The sequence below is a fragment of the Hyperoodon ampullatus genome, assembly GCF_949752795.1.
Source record: "Hyperoodon ampullatus genome assembly, chromosome: 18".
Taxonomy (NCBI): Eukaryota; Metazoa; Chordata; class Mammalia; order Artiodactyla; family Ziphiidae; genus Hyperoodon; species Hyperoodon ampullatus.
In genome coordinates, this window is record NC_136931.1 from 28,736,243 (window position 1) to 28,752,937 (window position 16,695).

The window sequence follows — 16,695 nt, forward strand, 5'->3', positions numbered from 1 at the left end:
TGGGCTACCCAAGGCAGACACCAGCACACAGAGGCCTTTGGACAAGGGGAGGCTTTGGCCTGGGGTCCTCAGAACAACTTGAAAACTTTCAGAGTGACTCCTAGCTCCACAGCTGCCCAGCTGGAGAACTTAGGGCAAATCTCTTAGCTTCCCTGAGCTTCTATTTCATAGAGTGCCATGCTTTCCACTTTGGAAGCATCTTAAATTTCATCCCATTTCCCTTTAGATGCCTGGATTAACTTTTCAATATTCCTGCCAATTAACTCAGCCTCCTGTTGCACACCTCCAGGGTCAGGGAATTCATTACCTCTCCACGCAGGGATCTTTGGACAGAGTGTTCTTATAGTAAAGGAACTCCATCTCTTCATAATCCCTGGCTCTAACCATCCATCCTTCCATTTATTCATTATTCCCTTTATTTATTCATTCTTCAAACATTTATCAAATGCCTGCCTCTGTGCTAGGTAGTATGGATACAAAGATACATTTAAGACATGTTCTAGTGCCCAGAGGAGCTCACCATGTAATAGATAAGATAGAAGGGGGAAGGGGTGGCTTGCTATGCAATGTGAAAGCACCAAAATAGAGGGATACAAAGTGCTCTGGGTATACCTGGAAGAGTGTCATTTACCTGATGGGGATGCAAGGAAGATGCTCAAAGCCTGTTTCATTGAATCATTACGTGTCCAATAAAAGAGAATTCTCCAAATACACTGTGATATTGATACTTAGCTGGCTAAGACAATACTACACATTCACTCAAACTAGAGATGCATACCTCTACATATGGACAAGGGAATACAGTCATGATCCATTGTGAAGGAAAATAAAACAGGTTATAAAATAGTTATGGCTGCTTCGGGACACAGTCCGGCAGTTCATCAAAAATTAAACTTAGAAAAAAATAAAAAAAATTAAACTTAGAATTACCATATTTCATAGCAAATTCACTCCTAGGTATATACCCAAGCTAATTGAAAATATGTCCACACAAAAACTTGTACTCAAATAGCAGCATTCTTCAAAAAAGTCGAAAGTGGAAACAACCAAAATGTCCATCAACTGATGAATGGACAAAGAGATATGATCTAACCACACAATGGAATATTATTCAGACATAAAAAGAAATGAAGTACGGATACTTGCTACCATGTGGAGGAACCTTAAAAACAGTATGCTAATGGGAAAAGCCAGACACAAAAGGCCAGATATTGTATGATTCTATTTATGAGATGTTCACAATAAGCAAATCCACAGAGACAGAACGTAGATTAGAGGTTTCTATGGGCTGGGGATGAGGGGAATAAGGAATGACTCCTAACGGGTATAAGGTTTCTTTTAGGTGTGATGAAAATTTTCTGAGATTGGATACTGGTGATAGTTAAACAACTTTGTGAATATACTAATATCACTAAACTGTACACTTTAAAAAGGTGAATGTTATGGTACGTGTATTGTATTTCAAAAAAATAAATATTTTAAAAATCCCATCATGTATAATATCCCATGTTAAAAAACAAAGTTCTACTTCATAAATTTGAAGATCTAATTGGCTTTTCAAATGATTCATGAACCAAGCGGCATCCCATCTAGCAAGAAGAAAAGTTTTTAAAGGCAGAGAGGAAGTGGGACAAGGAAGTCATAAACAAACAAAAATGATGATTTCAGGCAGGGATTCCTGGGGAAGGTTGAAACTACAATTAAGTTAGGTACTAAATCTTCATTTGGTGGCGAGGGCTTAGCAAAAGTGACTGCATTTGGGGTCTGTTGTTTCTTTTTTTTTTAACATTTCCCCTCTTTTGATCAAATTCTTGGCTTAACTGAGAGATGTGATCAAAATTTAAGGCATCAGCACCACTCTCAGCTACCGGTCACAATTTTTGTGGATCCTTTGTGTGGTATCCATAGCTCATCATGTTTTTGTCTAATCCCTGTGACGGTCACAGGTCATGGCTTCAGGTTCATAATACTTAAGTGGTTATTCTCTTTCCTTCTTTTCTTTTTTTTTTTTAACATCTTTATTGGAATATAATTGCTTTACAATGGTCTGTTAGTTTCTGCTTGATAACAAAGTGAATCAGTTATACATATACATATGTTCCCATATCTCTTCCCTCTTGCGTCTCCCTCCCTCCCACCCTCCCTATCCCATCCCTCTAGGTGGTCACAAAGCACCGAGCTGATCTCCCTGTGCTATGCGGCTGCTTCCCACTAGCTATCTGTTTTACATTTGGTAGTGTATATATGTCCATGCCACTCTCTCACTTTGTCACAGCTTACCCTTCCCCCTCCCCATATCCTCAAGTCTATTCTCTAGCAGGTCTGTGTCTTTATCTTAGTGAGATCATTTTTGTGGTAGTTAGCAGCTGGGAACATGTATTTAAAACCTTTGAGAGAATACAATGCACCACAGAAATGATTACGATTGTAATTAGCAGGATAATTCTCAGTGTTTGAAATGCACTCTAGAGCCATGGTCCCTAAGACCCAAACCAATCAAAATCAAATAAGTCCAAGAAAGACTTATTGAAGAAGTCACTTTTTTAAGACAAGTGGCTTGCTCAGTGATCTTACATAACTGTTCTTATGTAACTAAGTTACTTCCCCAGAAATGTTAATCCAAGTGCAGCAAGTGGTGTTGGCCAAAGCACAGATACCTCCTTGCTCAGCTAAAAGATAATCAAGGGTTATCCTATTATCAAAAACAACTTTGTAAAACAGGAATAAAGACACAGACCTACTTGAGAATGGACTTGAGGATATGGGGAGGGGGAAGGGTAAGCTGTGACAAAGCGAGAGAGAGGCATGGACATATATACACTACCAAACGTAAAACAGATAGCTAGTGGGAAGTAACCGCACAAGGAGATCAGCTCGGTGCTTTGTGACCGCCTGGAGGGGTGGGATAGGGAGGGTGGGAGGGAGGGAGACGCAAGAAGGAAGGGATATGGGAACAGATGTATATGTATAACTGATTCACTTTGTTATAAAGCAGAAACGAATACACCATTGTGAAGCAATTATACTCCAATAAAGTTGTAAAGAAAAAAAAAAACAACTTTGGCCAGAGTCTCAGAATTTTTCTGAGCTATTGCTTTAGTGGCAGATTCCATAATACTTTCAAGAGTTAAGAAGAGGTTCCTGATCACAGCCTCATTTACATTTACTCCTAACCAGGGAAGTAGGGCCTTCCTTCAAAGGAAGCGGAATCTTGAAAATTGAATGCCTCCTGGTAATTCCCATTTAAATTTTTGGCTCAGGATTGGAAAGGTGACAGCCATGGAGGCCAGTAAAAGGGTCTGAAGACCACACAGGCAGTTTTATTCTGGTTACCCTTTCCTCATGTACTTTTCTTTGCATAGAGCCTGGACACAAGGTTTCCCAAGTTTGGGGCTGTTAACCAGAGATAAGGAAATGGACCAGGGTGACCCTGGCATCACAGACAGATAAGAGTTTTTAAAATGACAAATCCAGCAGTCTGAAAACTTACCCCCTTTAGCAATGGTCTTGGAGATATGGATAATGGCATCATCTTTCTAGGCCAATGCCAGAGTAAAGGAAAGAAAGAGAAGAAAAAAAAGTTTTCATATTTAGTTAAAGTATGAAGTCCCAATCCTACATCTTTGGTGGAAGAAGTCTACCTTGATGTCAGCTGCTTCTCTCCAGTCAATTTGATTTGGTGGCCTCCAGCATTTGTACAGGACCAGATGACAGGCGGAGCCTTTTTCAGCTGTGAGATATATATCTAAGGTTCAAGTTCCTGAAGTTTGGCTGCCGTCTGAGTAGTAGGAGGAAGACCTGGGTCCTTCCAAGGAGATCCAAGGGCAGTCTTTGTTCTTAGTGATTCTAAATCAGAAGGGTGGGAGATAATTGGAAACATTAGTTTGGAGATTTGTAGCCAGATATTTGAGGAAACTAGAAGAATTCAAGATCCAGTCCAATTAACAGGTATATAGCAAAACCTCAAAGGCAATTATCAGGATTATGCAAAAATAATTTTTCTCTCTACAACCATCCACATTTCTTATTTTCCAAGGATAATCAGAGTAAAACTTAATTTGTTTGTATTAAATTTGGCTTGATTATTTACATAAGTGCAGCAAGAATAGTTGACCATATACGTTCTTTTTGAGACTGCTTCATTGGCACTTTTCATAAGGAATCTCAGACTGAACTATTAAAAAGTCTCTAAGGCCAAGAACTCACCATCAGTTTTTACCTGCAATACCTATAGTTTGGGTAAATTCCTCTCTTCTTGAGGTTCCTGGGTCTGCCAGGAAGTTACCTGCCTTACTCACCTAGTAAGGTTGCTGGGAACCCTGTAAGCAAGGTATCAGGCTGATTTTTTCAAGCAGTTCCTTAAAGTTGTCTGGTCAATTTGAGCCTTTATACATCTCTCTCTTTTTTTTAAAGGGAGCTGGGGATTTTTTTTTTAATTTTTAATTTATTTTCTTTTATTATTTATTTTGGTTGCACCGGCTCCTAGTTGTGGCAGGTGGGCTCCTTAGTTGCAGCCCGTGGGCTCCTTAGTTGGAGCTTGCTGGCTCAGTTGCAGCACATGTGCTCCTTAGTTGCAGCTTGAGGGCTCCTTAGTTGCAGCACGTGTGCTCCTTAGTTGTGGCCAGCAGGCTCCTTAGTGTGGCATGCAAACTCTTAGTTGCGGCATGCATGTGGGATCTAGTTTCCCGATCAGGGATCGAACCCGCGTTCCCTGCATTGGAAGGTGAATTCTTAACCACTGTGCCACCAGGGAAGTCCCTACATCTCTTTTAAATATGACATTCTAGTCAAAACTTTGGTAATATGTGACTTCCCTGGTGGTCCAGTGGGTAAGACTCCACGCTCTCAAGGAAGAGGGCCCAGGTTCGATCCCTGATTGGGGAACTAGATCCTGCATGCATGCCTCAACTAAGAGTCCACATGCTGCAACTAAGAAGCCTGCATGCCTCAACTAAGACCTGGCACAGCCAAAATAAATAAGTAAATTAATTAATAAAAAAACTTTGATAATCTATCCAATGTTATTGTGTTCTGTTACAAGGAGAACAGACTCTTATTGAACTTACTGAAACAGCAAACTATATTGGCATGGAAAGAATACTCAAGGGTTTCTGAAATTTGAAGGGATTGGGTAGGGAGAAAAAGTAAAGGTTTTGTTTTTGTTCACAAAGGTATAACTGATTTAACTTGTCAATAGCTTCAAGAGAAAGAAAACAGGTTTCCTTAAATCTGGAGAAACAAAACATAAGAAAACCAGCAATGTTTCAAACAAAAAGTCATCACCAAAAATTATAATGATCTTTATCAGTTCATTTAGTCCTATGTAATTAATTATTGTTGACCTCGATATTTTGTTAGCAATTTTATGAATCTAGTTTTTCCTTAGAGTTCTGAAAATTCTTACCCAGTTTTGTGGTATGATCTGAAAGTTATCAGGGATCTGTATTCTAGAGTACCTGTCAGAATCCTTTCTATGAATTCCTCTGAAGATGAAACACTTTTGTAAGAATGCTTTTGCAAAAGCATCAGAGTAAAACAATAACTATATGTAAATAACAAAAGACTTAAGATAGCCATGGTTAAAGATCTGATTAGAGTTCATTACAATGCAATTGATATGGAAATTTGGTTATTTCTGTGACACACACAACATTTTAAGATGATAACTGGAATTACAAGTGATAACATACTAGGACATCTCAGATTTTAGGAATTTCATGCAATTTCTGGAACACTGATAATACATACCAACATAAATGCAACATTAAAAAGTTTAGTATTACTTCTTTTCTGACAATGCTTCCCATGTAAGTTAACATATTAAATAAACTGAATTAGTTTAACATCTTTCTTTTTTTAAAGGAGAGAGAATAGATTTTTTAAGGTGTTCCAGGAACCCTTCAAAAAATCCCAAAGTTAGTTTGAGGTCAAAAGATTTCATTTAGAATTTGATTTTGGGGAAGTTTGTCAAAAATAACAAAAGGTTTAAAAACACTCAGTCAAATAGGATCACAGGTCACTGTGAGACAATACTTAGTTATCTACTTAACCAAAGTGACAATTAAAGACTTCTCAGGCAAATATAGAAGGTGATATACTCTGAGCAAAATTTAGCTCTTTTAATACTGAGAGGACTAGTTTTACCTAAGTAATCAAAGACAACACAGAAACACAGGTAGATTATTTTAACAAGCCTCAAGATCTTTGTTTTCTAGGCAGATTATTTTAAAAGGTAAAGAAAAACCTTTCACAATCTCTTATGAAGAACAGACCAATAGTCCAATAAGACTGTCCTTTTAACAGTGATAAAACCAAATTTTAATTTTGTGCCAGCTTACTTTTGATATTAAAACTCATTCAACTTATTTAAACATTTTAATATACATTTAATATATTTTTTAGGAACATAAATTTTCATAGTAAATTTCTCAATGTGGCACAAGTTATGTTTACTAACAATCCCAATAAACTTAAACTAGCTTTTATTTACTAAAGATTATTTTAGATCATATGAATTTGAGAAACATTTGGGCTAGTTTCTATTATATTTCTGAGAGTTTGACTTATATAAGCACTTAATTTTTCTTAAACCAATTAAATAGAGCTCTTTTTACAAATTAATTTTGGAAATGCCATCTAGAGGCAGAAAATACACACACATCTACAGCAAGCATATTTACACACATAAACATACAGACAGATGCAAAGAGACTTTATAGTTTCATTTTTAAATTTAAGTCAGGCCAGCACAGTAAGAGGCAGCTGTATCTTCCCTATGCTCACACTGCTTTCACAGTTTGATTTAGCAAGCCTGCTTTTGTCCAGGCCAGACCAATATTGATATCAGAGGGAGTTAAGCAACCAGCATCTATAAAACACAAGACAATCCCAGAAAAGCTCATGAGTTCTTGGCTAAGGGCATAGGTTATAGCTGAAATGAAGCTTCTGGAGACCAAAATTCTATAAAGGATGCTCATTTTCACTCATTCTAGCCACTATGGCAGGCCAGTAAGGGGGAGCCCTGTGTTAGGAACGGGGACTTTGTGACAGCATTAGAGTTAGCCCTTAGAGAAGATTGCTTCTATGAAATTTGACTTCTTCTGGGATTCTTCCCTTACTTTTATCTGGGAAAGAATCATGGGCCATAGGAGCACCCTAATAAAGAGCACCCCTAATTCTATCCACATGGGACAATCCAGGTGGTCCTCCTAAGCAGAAAACAAGGCTGTTTCTAATCACTTACCACACCACATATACACTCAAACACAAATTCACACACCTGTCAAGGAATAACCATCCAGCCTTTTGCCCTGGCCATCTGGCCTTTCTAACCTAGGAACACAGCCCTAGTTCTTAGCCTATGAAGACTGTAGGATGCTGTCTTAGCAAAATACAAAGAGAAGGGATGAATTATTCTCCTAATCTCACTGTTCAATCACATACCCAATTGTGACACCCATAATTTCAAAAACAGAGGCAGCCCCTTCCATACCTTGCTGTGAATGGCTGCAGTCTGGATGCCCATTCCTGGCTCATAAGGACTCTGCAGAAGTGGGTGAGGCTGAAGCCTACCAAACCTGAAGCCAAACCTCAGTTTCACTTAATGTGTATAATCTTTTGGCATCACATTAGCTATAAGTAATACAGCTCTTAGGTTTCAGTGGAAGTTGATTGGGATTATCACTTTTCCTTTGGGGAACTCCCTAAGGTTTCCCATATGAAACTAAATGATCTGGAAAGTAAAATCTTAGGAACTAACCCTAACTCCTAAGCAGTTGGGCAGGTCTTAGGAGAGAAGACACCTGTGGGGCCTCCAAATTAGCTACCCCCAAACCTTTCCATCTCCATCAATTTACTCAAAAGCTATATGGAGAGCATACACCAAAACAAGCACTGGACAAGTATGAGCTTGTGTCCTACTAGGCCCATTACTGGGCTTTGTCTATGATGGAGAACACTGCACTGGGAGACCAGAAATCTGGGAACCCCACTGGGTGACATTCGGGCATCTGTTCTGGAAAGGGAGTGGTGAGAGGCAGGGGTGGCTATGGGTGAGGTGATCTCTCATGCACCACCTACCCTGGATCAACATTCTGTGAATCTAGAATTATATGGCATTTTCCAATGCAGCCTAGACATATGCAGTGTTTCTGGAACCTCAGTTATTCTCATAACAACATCATGTTTTTTTGCCACATCAGTATACCATCTGTACTACTATTACCAGTTTTCTTTAGATTAATTCTTTTTACTTTAACAAACTTGTTCAAAAAAATTTTTACACCATTTCCATAAAGGGAAGACCTGTATAACTTACTATGTACTAACAGTAAGCATGGAAAATGTGTCATTGTATTTTTAAAAATTAAAATGGTAAAAATAAAAAGTGAGTAAGTATATAGGTAATAACACCTCTAATTGATTTACAAAAGTGTACACCTGAAAATAAATACTCATTGGGAAAAGTGGACCAATGATGGTCAGTTAGTAATATAAGGGCAGGGACAAACTTGTCCACCATATGACCACCTGTTAGGTGACGAGGCATTGGCTTCATCAAGGGTCATCATTACTATAGCCATTTCCTTGAGCTTCAGGGACCTTCTTCCTTTTGATACTTAAATCACTGGGCAGAAATCACATTATGTTCACACCTCTCAAGGCCTTTGATGCTCTGTTGTAATTGTGTTGCTAGACACCCTGGGGTCAGTCCAGTCCTAGGACTGACTGAGGCAGAGTACCTGTGGAAATTTTGGCCTGGGGGTGGTTCCCAGTGAGGAGAGTCACTCACCATGGGCACAAGTGGTCACCCTACATGGTACAAACAACTAGTGGTCATGCTGTCTCCAAAGGGCAATCACGTGGGACTGCCTACTTTAGCTCCTGTTGACTGAGAATGCATTGAGAGAGGGGAGTAAATTATGGTTACAAATAGGCTCAGAATTTAGTGGCTTATTTCTTGTTATATAAAGAACTTGGGTGTGGTTCAGGTCAACAAGGTGGCTGTCCTCCATTCAGGGATCAAGCCAGGGGGTCAGCAAACATTTGCTATAAAGGACCAGATAGTAAATATTTTAGGCTCCGCAGGTTATACGGTCTCCATGGAACTACTCATCTCTACTGTTGCAGCAAAAGCAGCGTGGACAATACCTAGGCAAATGGGCGTGACTGTGTTTCAGTAAAACTTTACTTTAAAAACAGGTGGTGGGCAGGACAGGAATAAAGACGCAGACATTGAGAATGGATTTGAGGACACGGGGAGGGGGAAGGGTAAGCTGGGATGAAGTGAGAGAGTGGCATGGACTTGTATATACTACCAAACGTAAAACAGATAGCTAGTGGGAAGCAGCAGCATAGCACAGGGAGATCAGCTCGGTGCTTTGTGACCACCTAGAGGGGTGGGATAGGGAGGGTGGGAAGGAGAAGCAAGAGGGAGGGGATATGGGGATATATGTATATGTATAGCTGATTCACTTTGTTATAAAGCAGAAACTAACACACCATTGGAAAGCGGTTACACTCCAATAAAGATGTTAAAAAAAAAAAAAAAAAAAAACAGGTGGTGGACGAGATTTGGCCCATGGGCCATAGTTTGCTGACCCCTGATCTAGACAGTGGTGGCTTTGCCATCTTTAATTCATGGCTTCTAATGTTGTAGTAGGTGTTAATTCTAGTCCAGCTGGAGTAGGGAGGAGCAGGAAGGAGTGAATATTGGGGAAAATTGGGCCAGGCCTGGACCTGACAGTCCTCACTTCCACTCAGGTTCTACTGGAAAGAACTTAGGCACACGGTCAGTCTAATTGCAAGGAAGGCTGGGAAACATGGTCTGGTTGTGCACCTAACAAAGCAGGATGGATTTTAATGGACAGCTAGCAATTCCTGCCACAATTAATAGCCATTAAATCATGGATTTGATATTACAGATTTTTTTTCCTAATTCATAGCAAAATAAACATATAACCATTATATAAACCCTTTAAAGTTTGTTTGTACACCATCTAAAATGACCTTGCATAACTCTGGGAATAAGTACTACACTTTGGTAAACACTGAGTTTTTCTGTTTCTTTGATTTAAATTACAGTAGCCTGATTGTAAATCCAGTCCCTACTTGCTAGGACTACTCTATAAAGCTTTCCTTCAGCCTTTTAAGAGTCAAAAAGGAAAAAGGGTGAATCAGAAAGACATGTAAAAATTTAGACCTAGAAAAGTTAAGATTGAATTATATTCTGGAAAAAGTTCAAATTATTATTATAGAGTTTTTACAGACATCTGGGCAAATACAGTGACCTCCAACTACAGAAGTGTTTTTTGTGTTTTTTTAATCCTGGAATTGTCAAAATATATACATATATATATAAATGCTCAAAACTTTCCATGACTTCTGATCATACTGGGCATTAAGAGGTGAACAGAATTTGGAGGACAGAGAAGAAAGGACATTAGCAGCAGAGCAAGGTGGATTTGAAGGCTTCCTGGGGAGGTCAGCAGGGGCTGAAAGGTGAATAAAGGACAGAGGGCACGAGTGCCAAGCTAAGGAGAACTGGGTTTCACCCTGGACAGACAATGGGGAACCATTGCAATGGTAATGACAAGATAACAAGGGTGTTTCCAAAAGTAGAATCTGGCAGAAGCAGGTAAGCCACTGGAGAGGCCAAGAGGGTTACTCTGAAAAGGAACCTCCCAAACACTCACTGGGAGGGTGGAGGGTGAGCTCTCCTTTCCAAAGACAGATAAGTTCTCTGCAGGTGAAAGCTTGGTCTTTGGGGCTCCCACAGGCCTCAGCAAGAATAATGACATAAGCATTTCCAAAACGCTATATGGCAAAAAGTTTTGCCAAATCCCAGGACCTATTGATGTGAGCTCTCAGTTCTCACTCTGAAAGGTCACAGGAGATGCGGGGAAGTTGTAACCTACTGAGATCCCCTGAATCATTGTCTGTTCTGTGCCTACTTGTCCTTCTATGGTAGCAGGTTGGGAGCACATTGAGGGGCGGGCACAAGTGTGTATGTGGGAGGTTGAGTCAGTCCATGGTTCCCCCAACCCATCACGCAGGTTTCAAGTACCCTTCAAGCTACACACATATAAAATGTCATTTCAATATACAATAAGCATGAACATCAAGACGTGCAAATTAAAACCAGACACTCAAACTGTACCTGTCAAGTTGGCAAGGAATCATCTCACTACTATTTTAATGGTTGTGCCAGTATTGACAAGAGTGTAGAAAAACAGGAACTTTCACTACTGATGTGGGAGATAAATTAGTACAGCCTTTCTTGGGGGCAATTTGGCAAAATCTATCCAAATACTTAAGAAGGGTATCTTCATTGCCCTAGCTATTTTCTATTGAGGAATAATTCTGAATGAGCCCTAAGATGTCTGTATCAGACTGATTGTTCACCTCAATGATACTGATAGTAGTAAAAAGTATGAAATAACCTATGACCAACGATAGTAAATGGTTAAATAATTTATTAAGTATTTCTACTATGGGATGCTATGTAGCAGTCAAAAGTGTAGAAACATACATAATATTGTTTTTAAGTGTTCATTAAAAAAAGCAGTTTGGCACTTGCTATTAAAGAAGGAGGATAAAACCCTGAATTTTCACTCCCTCCCCCAGTTTTTCTAAAAGGACAGTAAAATAAAGTCTGTAAAGGCACAAGCCCACGTGTCCAAAGTGGAAGAGGAGACGATGGCAACAGCACTCTGGAAGCTGAAAGATGACAGAACAATGATCACTGTTTTTAGGGCAGAGAGAGTGAAAGTTGATGCATGGGGAGGAGGGAGGCCCCAAAAGATGGATGCAGAATGGAGACAGTAGACAACACTCTGGATTAGAGGTGCCAGGTAGCTGTGAAAGTGTGGGATGCAGATACCCCCAACTTATGCACATCAAGAGTGCAGCTCTCGGGCTTCCCTGGTGGCGCAGTGGTTGGGAGTCCGCCTGCCGATGCAGGGGACACGGGTTCGTGCCCCGGTCTGGGAGGATCCCACATGCCACGAAGCGGCTAGGCCCGTGAGCCATGGCCGCTGAGCCTGCGCGTCCGGAGCCTGTGCTCCACAACGGGAGAGGCCACAACAGTGAGAGGCCCACGTACCGCAAAAAAAAAAAAAAAAGTGAAGATAACTTAAGGGACCTATAGGACAACAGCATGCAGAATAACATTCACATTATAGGGGTGAAGAGAAAGAGAGGCTCACTTCAGATCTAAAGATGCACACAGACTGAAAGTGAGGAGATGGGCAATCTCTGTATTTTTTGGTTTCCCAGCACATGGAGATCAGCTTGGTGCTTTGTGACCACCTAGAGGGTTGGGATAGGGAGGGTGGGAGGCAGGGAGATGCAAGAGGGAAGAGATATGGAGACATATGTATATGTATAACTGATTCACTTTGTTATAAAGCAGAAACTAACACACCATTGTAAAGCAATTATACTCCAATAAAGATGTTTTAAAAAAAAAGTTATATTTACATCCTACAACAAGTCTATTAAGTCTTCAATAGCTTTATGTCTAGAAAACCAATGTACATATCTTAATTTAAAAATGCTTTATTGCTAAAAAACACTAACAATCATCTGAGCCTTCAGCAAGTCATAATCTTTTTGCTGGTGGAGCGTCTTGCCTCGATGTTGATGGCTGCTCACTGATCAGGGTGGTGGTTGCTGAACACTGGATTGACTACAGCAATTTTTAAAGATAAGACAACAATGCAGTCTGTGCACTGACTGATTGAATGATTTTTCTGTAGCATGAATGATTTCTCTGTAGCATGCAATGCTGTTTGATGGCATTTTACCCATAGTTTGACTTCTTTCAAAATTGCAGTCAATTCTCCCAAACCCTGCTGCTGCTTTACCAATTAAATTTATGTACAATAGTATCATAAATCCTTGTTGTCATTTTAACAATCTTCACAACATCTTTACCAGGAGTAGACTGCATCTCAAGAAGTCACTCTTTTGCTCATCCATAAGAAGCAACTCCTCATCTGTTAAAGTTCTATCACGAGATGGCAGCAATTCAGTCACATCTTGAATCTTCACTTCTAATTCTAGCTCTCTTGCTATTTCCATTACATCTGCAGTTACTTCCTCCAGTGAAGTCTTGAGCCCTTCAAAGTCATCCATGAGGGCTGGAATCAACTTCTTCTAAACTCTTGTTAGTGTTGATATTTTGACCTCTTCCCATGAATCATGAATGTTCTTAATGGCATCTAGAATGATGAATCCTTTCCAGATGGTTTTCAATGTACTTTGCCCAGATTCATCAGAGGAATCACTATCTGTGGCAGCTATAGCCTTATGAAATGTATTTCTTAAATAACAATACCTGAGAGTTGAAATTAGTCCTTGATCCATGGGCTGCAGAATGGATGTTATGTTAGCAGCATGAAAACAATAACAATCTTGTACATCTCCATCAGAGCTCTTGGGTGACCAGGTGCACTGTCAATGAGCAGTAATGTTTTGAAAGGAATCTTTTTTTCCTGAGCAATAGGTCTGAACAATGGGCTTAAAATATTCAGCAAACCATGTTGCAAACAAATTTGTCATCTAGGCATTGTTGTTCCATTTATAGAGCACAGACAGAGTAGATTTAGAATAATCCTTAAGGGCCCTAGGATTTTCAGAATGGTAAATGAGCACTGAATTCAGCTGAAAGTCACCAGCTGTTTTAGCCACTAACAAGAGAGTCAGCCTGTCCTTTGAAGCTTTGAAGTCAGACATTGACTTCTCCTCTCTAGCTATGACATTCCTAGAATGGCATCTTCTTCCAATAGAAGGCTGTTTAATCTACATTGAAAATCTGTTGTTTAGTGTAGCCACCTTCACTAATGATTTTAGCTAGATAATCTGGATGATTTGCTGCAGTTTCTACTTTGGCACTTGCTGTATCACCTTGTACTTCTATGTTATGGTGACAGCTTCTTTCCTTAAACCTCATGAATCAAGCTCAGTTAGCTTCAAACTTTTCTTCTGCAGCTTCCTCACCTCTCTCAGCTGTCACAGAATTAAAGGAAGTCAGGGCCTTGCTCTAGATTAGATTTTTTTTTTTTTTTTTTTTTTTTTTTTGCGGTACGCGGGCCTCTCACTGTTGTGGCCTCTCCCGTTGCGGAGCACAGGCTCCGGACGTGCAGGCTCAGCAGCCATGGCTCACAGGCCCAGCCGCTCCGCGGCATGTGGGATCTTCCCGGACCGGGGCACGAACCTGTGTCCCCTGCATCGGCAGGCGGACTCTCAACCACTGCGCCACCAGGGAAGCCCTAGATTAGATTTTGGCTTAAGAGAAAGTTGTGACTGGTTTGATCTTCTATCTGACCACTAAAACTTTCTCCATATCAGCAATAAGCCTGTTTTGCTTTCTTATCATTAGTGTGTTCACCGGAGCAGCACTTTTAATTTCCTTCAAGAACTTTCCCTTTGCATTCACAATGAGGCTAACAGTTTGGCACAAGAGGCCTAGCTTTCAGTCTATCTCAGCTTTCAACATGCCTTCCTTAGTAAGCTTACTCATTTCTAGCTTTTGATTTGAAATAAGGGACGTGCAACTCTTTCTTTCTCTCGAATATTGAGAGGCCATTGTAGGGTTTTTAACTGGCCAAATTTCAATATAGTTTTTTCTTGGGGAATAGGGAGGCCTGAGGAGAGGGAGAGACAGAGGGGAATGGTCCATCGATGGAGTAGTCAGAACACACAACACATTTATTAAGTTTGCCATCTTATATGAGCATGATTCCTGGCACCGCAAAACAATTACAATAGATCAAAGATCACTCATCACAGATCACCATAACACATATAATAATGAAGAATGTTTGAAATATTGTGAGAATTACCAAAATGTGACATAGAGACACAAAGTGAGCAAATTCTTTTGGAAAAATAGCACCAACAGATTTGCTCCACACAGGGTTGCCACAGACTTTTAATTTGTAAAAAATGCAATATCTGTAAAGCATAATAAAGTCAAGTGAAATAAAATGAGGGATGCCTATAAACGAGCCCAGATAGATAGATAGACAGATAGATAGATATAGATGATAGATAGTGGATGAATGGATGGATGGGTAGATAAATTCACCTCTTATCAATCATCCCACTCTAAACAAAGAAATCTGTTTCCTACAGGTCAAGGTATAAAAGCGGTTCCCTAAGCCTCAAAGTTGTGCTCTAGCAACTGTGACAATACCAGCCATGCTGCCCACTGGGCTGGCCCTCTCCCCGCCCTGCACATTTATGGTCGAGCTTCCACACACCTTTGCTGGCCTTTATCCCCCCACCCATTCTTTAGGTCCCAGTTTGAGACCCAACCCATCCATGGTGCACAGCAACCTCTTTGCCTGGGAATTCCCTTGTATTTGGACATAATCAAGTGACAGGTTTTTCTCTCCCCACTCCTCCCTTCCCAGGGAATAAAATGAGGTGCACACTTACAAACTTTTAGCAGAGCAGAAGGGCTATGGCGGGCTGGGTCAGTCTCAGCTGTGGGAAGGGGGTTCATCTTGTAGATTTGTTACCTGGGGCAGTGCCAGGCACGGCAGCTTCCCAGGTACAGGTCCTGAGCCTACCTTGCACCTTGTTCCACCTCTGCCAGGAGGGAAAACCCATGACTTTCAGCCAAGACCAGAGGCTGAGAGGGAGAAGAATCGGGCTTTGGGGGTCATGCAGAAAGGTCCAGAGTCCAAAGGGCCACTGAGGCAAGAGTAGAAAGAATAGGGACACACAGGGGAAGGAACTACTTTCTGCCCATCTGAGGCAGGCTCCTAGGGACTTGATGGGAAAGTAGAAAAAACAGGAAAGAAAAAAACTGCTGGCCCCAAACTCTGTTCCGCCTGGGAGTCATTTCAGTCTTTTGAGGTAATGAACTGTACTTTTCCCCTTTCCAAATCTTACAGGGAAAAGGGACAATGATCAATGGTATAGGTTTGTAACTTAACTATTTTGTATGGTTTTCTTTTCCTTCTAAGTTCTAGGGTATCATATCACCTGCATCCCAGGATCCCTGAGGGAAGGGAATTTTTTTCCCCCTTTTACATTGCTGACCTCTGCTGGATGAGAGGAAATTCACAGGTGAAGGCTGATTTGTCTCTAAAGTTTTGTTTGGGTTTGATTTAGTAATTCAAATTCAAGATTGTTTGAAAAAAATAAAGGATTTTTCTGTAAATAAATAACTTTTAAAATTTACAACAAGAAAGTGTTAAATATTTTATGTTTTTACAATGATGAAAAAGCGGAAGTGATTGTGAAATACATGTACCTGTATTGTTGATGAGTGTGAAGTGATGTGACCCTACGGAATTGAATTTGTAGAACGTAAGGAGAGTAATTTTAAAAGGGCCCTTGGGGTGTCCCTGGTGGCTCAGTGGTTAAGAATCCGCCTGCCAATGCAGGGGACACAGGTTCAAGACCTGGTCCGGGAAGATCCTACATGCCACGGAGCAACTAAACCCTGTGCGCCACAACTACTCAGCCTGCGCTCTGGAGCCTGCGATCCACAACTACTGAAGTCCACGTTCCTAGAGTCCGTGCTCTGCAACAAGAGAAGCCACCGCAGTGAAAAGCCCACCCACTGCAATGAAGAGCAGCCCCCCCTCTCTGCAACTAGAGAAAGCCCAGGCACATCAACGAAGACCCAATGCCGCCCAAAATAAATAAATAAAATAAATAAATTTATAAATCATTAAA